General features: G+C 37.3%; 1 protein-coding gene and 2 pseudogenes across 1 annotated transcript in view; all 3 read left to right on the top strand.

Annotated features, from left to right (window-relative positions):
* The window catches only part of FILIP1 (filamin A interacting protein 1), a 205,530-nt gene that overhangs the window by 190,973 nt on the left and 7,387 nt on the right, over positions 1-7,170 (top strand). The gene's annotated exons all lie outside the window — the stretch shown is intronic.
* Positions 911-2,278, top strand: LOC105528882 (annotated as a pseudogene).
* On the top strand, positions 2,383-4,830 carry LOC105528881 (annotated as a pseudogene).

The following is a 7,170-nucleotide window of genomic DNA, read 5'->3' as shown; positions in this document are numbered from 1 at the left end:
CTCCTCTCCATTTCCCCTACCATGGCCTAAATTGAGGGTTTTAACTACTTTTCATCTGGGTTACTCTGATACCCTCCTAATTGGTCTTGTAATCTCCAGTCTCAAAACTCTAGGATTCATTTTTCATTCTTGCAGTTTTCCAAAGTGCAAGTTGATCATATCATATCATATCAAATCATATCATATCATAATCATCTCTATTTGAAAACCCCCCAAAAGTTCCTCATTACTCACAGAATACAATGCTATGTACTTGAGGCACTCTGTGACTGGGCTCTACTTCTCCATTCTTCTGAGCACCTTTCCCTTCCCTTGGCAGGATCCCCACACTCCAGGCTTAAATAATTGCTTGACTGTCAGGCCATGCCACCCTTCCTTGACTTGCTCAATTTGTTCCTTCTCCCTGAATTGCCCTTTCTCCTATTTTTCTTTTGGCAGATGTGTCCTCTGTTCAAAGACTATTTTATGAACATTACCTCTTCTAGGAAGATAAACAATTATTTCAGAATCTATCCTGGGGTTTAAAGGCCTGTCCACTGCTGTAGAAAGCTTGGCACTCACTGTAGATAAACAAAACTAGCAGCTGAAAAATGGCAGAAAGTTGGGCAAGCAAGAGCTATTTCTGATTCCTCTCTTTGCAACACAAACCAGTGAGAATGACATGGAAGCAGCTAACAAGTCCTGTGTGAGAACATGCAGGTAATGAGGTGGCAGAATTACAGGAAGTCCAGGTACTGTCATTTTTGGGTGGTGAAAGTTACTTCTATTTCCCTCCAAAGGCACAACAGCAGGTGATGGATGCAAAACAGCCAGGAGTCCTGGACTGGGGAGTTCTCACCTCAGAAGCCACCATGCCTGCGAAGAAAGGGGCCTGAGAGCTTTCTGTGAAGTATAAACACACAGTACATGCATGAGTTACAAATGGCCCTTTCCTCACCCTTTCCGACTCCCCCAGCTGAACACAAAGGCACTTCAAGAACGAGGTTTCAGGGGTTTGTCTCATGCTCTTCAAGTTCATGAAGGACCCTCAAAATAGGATTAGAGGCTCTCATTTTAAAGGACCAACCACCACCAAAAAGCAGGATTTAGATTTAGGATAGATATTAGGGTGAATATCCAGAGAAGAAGGGCTACTGAAAAATGGACTCGATACCTGAGAGAACTGAAAACCATGAGACGGGAGCCACACTCTTTTCTACCACCAAAAGGTTGTGTAACCTTTGGCATATCACCCTACCTTGGCCTATGATTTAGCATGGAGCTATAATTTTTTATGATTCTGGCATTCTCCCTTAGAGTCGTAATATAATATGCTTCACTATTGTTTAGCAAGCACCTTGCAAGATCCTGCTACAATGCTTTTCCTAAGATCTAATGATTAATTACTTATCTGGTAAAAGTACTTTTGGCCTCTCTACTTCTGCTAATGCTACATATATGCAACATCACAGAACTGGTTAGAACTGAAGTAGACCTTAGAGATCAAGAGGATAATTATCTATTACTAAAGAAGGCAAACAGCAACAAACCCTTTTAAAAAAAGCCCTGAGGCATACAGATGTCTAACCATCTTATTAATGATAAGACCAGGACCAAAAAATCAGTTCTTCAGTTTCTCCTAGTACGTTATTCATTATTTCATATGATGAAACTACTTCAAGTGAGTAAAGTGTACATGCATACATAGATTGAAACACTCATACTCGCTGGGTCAAAATAATACTGCTAAATGATTTTGAGCTACTAAGATATTTATATAGAAACTATGTGAAAAAGTTCTCATAATAATATTTTGAATATTGTTGTCCTCATTTAAAAAGTGCAGTGACCTCAGTTTTCACACATAATGTTATTTTGCATGCTATTCTGTGACTAGCCATAGACTTAGAACAACCTAGGTATTTACCATCTGTGTTTAAAAGAGTAGAACCCACTTCCGGCGTAGCCACGGTGGCTAACGCTACTACCAACCCATCACAGCTGCTGCCATTAGAGCTTATGGACAAATGTATAGGATCAAGAATTCACATTGTGATGAAGAGTGATAAGGAAATTGTTGGTACTCTTCTAGGATTTGATGACTTTGTCAATATGGTACTGGAAGATGTCACTGAGTTTGAAATCACACCATAAGGAAGAAGGATTACTAAATTAGACCAGATTTTGCTAAATGGATATAATATAACAATGCTGGTTCCTGGAGGAGAAGGACCTGAAGTGTGAATGAGTTTCCTTGACTTATGCTAGATTCTGTTTTGTCTCTTAATGACAAGAAAATGGAATTTTTTTCCCCCCACCTTCTAATGTTTAAATCCCATAAAGCTAAGTTTCCCGTTAAAGGGAAGTGCTTTGAAGGTGTGTACCCATTTTTGTAAGTTAATCATGATTATCCTGGAAAAAGAAGAAAAGAGCTTCTTCTTTGAAGACAAGAATAAAGGTGTTTTTGGTAAAAAAAAAAAAAAAAGAAAAAAAGTAGAACCTCCGCATGCTTTGCTCAAATACTTTCCTATTTTTCCATTACTTAGTTTTTATTTATGGTTAACGTTACATATGGGAACTAATTCAAATTCGCTTGTATCTGTAAAACAGCAATCTATGCTGGAGATAAGAAATTAGCTTGCCAAAAAAGAATTTATCAGTTATGACTGTGATTATTGGTGACTTCTGCATCCTGGGGAGGTAAGGGGATAATTTGGGCTGATGGTAGAGTGGGAAATCTGCTGGAAGGAAGCAAACAAACTATTAGGTGGTTGAGAACTCCCAAGAGAGTTTATATCATCTGGTTCAAAAGTTTCCTAGAGCAAATGACAGAACCTATTAGCGGAAGTATTTTTAATTAGCTGATCTGAATCCAAAAGAGGAATACAAGTCCAAATCAAGAGAGGAAGTTTCTTGGAACTTCCTATTTAAAACAGATGTTTTAACAGAACTCTGATTAATTTCTGAATGTGATAATAACAGGATTGAACCCTGAAGCAGTTTATGAAAATGAGAAACTTAAAAGTAAATCATATCTAAGTACTTCTAAACGGTATATAGAATGCAGGGCATTTTTGCACTGGACAAGTTGTTCTGAGGCCAGTTGGTTCAAAGCTGATGTTTGGTAGTTGGTCGGGGGAGGGGAAGAATAGCAAGCCCTAACCTGGTACCTCTAGGCAGAGCCCCTGGTGGGTAGGGAGCCACAGAACATGGGAAGCAGGCTATATATAGGCAAACTGATGCAAAATCCAAGAGGACATGTTTTTGTTCTGTAACTTGGTGTACAGCTTCCTATGGATAAAGCAGTCCTCCTTTGCTGATGTAACATCTTGTTATAAGTTGAATTTCTGGTATGTTTTGTCTTTAGTATGTGAATTTAGAGGCTAGTTATTAAAGTGATGTGGCCTTATTTGCTAGAGAAGAATGTTTTGTTTGTTTGTTTTTAATTTAGAGCTCAAGTGTTCCTTTGCAGTGTTTGGCAGTGTATAAACATGAATTACTTGGGAGGGAGGTATTGGTTTTTTAGGGAGTACATCTTTCCCACTCTACAGCCAAGGAGACCTCCTGGGAGGAAACAGAATTCTAATTTGTTGTGAGGTTGCCTCACTCTGCACTCAGGAGACATCCTCCCCCAAATGCCTCCCCAAATCCTCTCTCATGCATACAGCTTTGGATCTCAAGTCATATGACTGGCTAGTAGTTTTGGGATACCACCCAAGGAGATACCTGAGAGAACTGAAAACCATGAGACGGGAGCCACACTCTTTTCTACCACCAAAAGGTTGTGTAACCTTTGGCATATCACCCTACCTTGGCCTATGATTTAGCATGGAGCTATAATTTTTTATGATTCTGGCATTCTTCCTTAGAGTCGTAATATAATATGCTTCACTATTGTTTAGCAAGCACCTTGCAAGATCCTGCTACAATGCTTTTCCTAAGATCTAATGATTAATTACTTATCTGGTAAAAGTACTTTTGGCCTCTCTACTTCTGCTAATGCTACATATATGCAACATCACAGAACTGGTTAGAACTGAAGTAGACCTTAGAGATCAAGAGGATAATTATCTATTACTAAAGAAGGCAAACAGCAACAAACCCTTTTAAAAAAAGCCCTGAGGCATACAGATGTCTAACCATCTTATTAATGATAAGACCAGGACCAAAAAATCAGTTCTTCAGTTTCTCCTAGTACGTTATTCATTATTTCATATGATGAAACTACTTCAAGTGAGTAAAGTGTACATGCATACATAGATTGAAACACTCATACTCGCTGGGTCAAAATAATACTGCTAAATGATTTTGAGCTACTAAGATATTTATATAGAAACTATGTGAAAAAGTTCTCATAATAATATTTTGAATATTGTTGTCCTCATTTAAAAAGTGCAGTGACCTCAGTTTTCACACATAATGTTATTTTGCATGCTATTCTGTGACTAGCCATAGACTTAGAACAACCTAGGTATTTACCATCTGTGTTTAAAAGAGTAGAACCCACTTCCGGCGTAGCCACGGTGGCTAACGCTACTACCAACCCATCACAGCTGCTGCCATTAGAGCTTATGGACAAATGTATAGGATCAAGAATTCACATTGTGATGAAGAGTGATAAGGAAATTGTTGGTACTCTTCTAGGATTTGATGACTTTGTCAATATGGTACTGGAAGATGTCACTGAGTTTGAAATCACACCATAAGGAAGAAGGATTACTAAATTAGACCAGATTTTGCTAAATGGATATAATATAACAATGCTGGTTCCTGGAGGAGAAGGACCTGAAGTGTGAATGAGTTTCCTTGACTTATGCTAGATTCTGTTTTGTCTCTTAATGACAAGAAAATGGAATTTTTTTCCCCCCACCTTCTAATGTTTAAATCCCATAAAGCTAAGTTTCCCGTTAAAGGGAAGTGCTTTGAAGGTGTGTACCCATTTTTGTAAGTTAATCATGATTATCCTGGAAAAAGAAGAAAAGAGCTTCTTCTTTGAAGACAAGAATAAAGGTGTTTTTGGTAAAAAAAAAAAAAAAAGAAAAAAAGTAGAACCTCCGCATGCTTTGCTCAAATACTTTCCTATTTTTCCATTACTTAGTTTTTATTTATGGTTAACGTTACATATGGGAACTAATTCAAATTCGCTTGTATCTGTAAAACAGCAATCTATGCTGGAGATAAGAAATTAGCTTGCCAAAAAAGAATTTATCAGTTATGACTGTGATTATTGGTGACTTCTGCATCCTGGGGAGGTAAGGGGATAATTTGGGCTGATGGTAGAGTGGGAAATCTGCTGGAAGGAAGCAAACAAACTATTAGGTGGTTGAGAACTCCCAAGAGAGTTTATATCATCTGGTTCAAAAGTTTCCTAGAGCAAATGACAGAACCTATTAGCGGAAGTATTTTTAATTAGCTGATCTGAATCCAAAAGAGGAATACAAGTCCAAATCAAGAGAGGAAGTTTCTTGGAACTTCCTATTTAAAACAGATGTTTTAACAGAACTCTGATTAATTTCTGAATGTGATAATAACAGGATTGAACCCTGAAGCAGTTTATGAAAATGAGAAACTTAAAAGTAAATCATATCTAAGTACTTCTAAACGGTATATAGAATGCAGGGCATTTTTGCACTGGACAAGTTGTTCTGAGGCCAGTTGGTTCAAAGCTGATGTTTGGTAGTTGGTCGGGGGAGGGGAAGAATAGCAAGCCCTAACCTGGTACCTCTAGGCAGAGCCCCTGGTGGGTAGGGGGCCACAGAACATGGGAAGCAGGCTATATATAGGCAAACTGATGCAAAATCCAAGAGGACATGTTTTTGTTCTGTAACTTGGTGTACAGCTTCCTATGGATAAAGCAGTCCTCCTTTGCTGATGTAACATCTTGTTATAAGTTGAATTTCTGGTATGTTTTGTCTTTAGTATGTGAATTTAGAGGCTAGTTATTAAAGTGATGTGGCCTTATTTGCTAGAGAAGAATGTTTTGTTTGTTTGTTTTTAATTTAGAGCTCAAGTGTTCCTTTGCAGTGTTTGGCAGTGTATAAACATGAATTACTTGGGAGGGAGGTATTGGTTTTTTAGGGAGTACATCTTTCCCACTCTACAGCCAAGGAGACCTCCTGGGAGGAAACAGAATTCTAATTTGTTGTGAGGTTACCTCACTCTGCACTCAGGAGACATCCTCCCCCAAATGCCTCCCCAAATCCTCTCTCATGCATACAGCTTTGGATCTCAAGTCATATGACTGGCTAGTAGTTTTGGGATACCACCCAAGGAGGATAAATATTTAGTAAGCTCAGAAATCAAGTGTAATTAGGAATTGATAACATGTTGAACTTCCTTTCCAGGAAGTTATCCAATAGCTAGTGTACTAAAAGATTTAATAAAAACTATACCATTTCACAATAATGTCGTAATAACAAATAATGTATTTAATGTGTTACCTGAAGTTTTCTTAAAGAAAAAAACATCAAGGTAACACTAGAGAGAAACATATAGGGGAAATTGTCTCTAAGTACACTTTATAAGCCACTAATGTCAAAAATATATAAAAACTCAGTGTCTCATATGTATATGTTCATTGAAATTTAGAGTTTTTTAAACTTTCAATTAGGAAAAAAAGGAAATCATGTTACTAAACATCTTCATATCGGAGGGCCCCAAATTTAAGTGCTTTGTTATTTTGAGTTTGCTGACAGAGGTGGTAAATACCTATGGTCTTTGGTTCCAATCTGCCTATAAAGTGCTCTCCAAATCATTGTCAGAAAAGTGGTATCTGTAAGAAGAAAAATTATGATACTTGTGCAAAATTATGATCTGTAAGAAGAAAAGTTATGAAAAATTATACCTGATTTTACTGAGGTTATTTTAGAGGCCCCAAATGACCTATATTTGAATCTTGTTCTGGGATGAAATGAAGACAGTAGGAGATGGAATAAAATTTGCTCATTGAATCTGTAACTTCATAAGATTTACAACATTATTTTATTGTACTATATATAAAAAGACAGGAAGAGACTTGGGAAATCAAGTGTCTCTTTTTTTTACATAAAGAATGGCATTAATCCCCAAAGCACTAATTTTTAAAAATGTATTTAATTTTTTTTTTTTGCTGGCAACATGGACTGCATGTACCTCAGACAATTTTACTGTATAATGAGTTACTTCAAAATGTAATGGCTGAAAGCAATATAT

The sequence above is a fragment of the Mandrillus leucophaeus genome, unplaced genomic scaffold (genome assembly GCF_000951045.1).
Source record: "Mandrillus leucophaeus isolate KB7577 unplaced genomic scaffold, Mleu.le_1.0 Scaffold738, whole genome shotgun sequence".
NCBI lineage: Eukaryota > Metazoa > Chordata > Mammalia > Primates > Cercopithecidae > Mandrillus > Mandrillus leucophaeus.
This window is presented reverse-complemented; position numbering and strand designations above follow the sequence as displayed.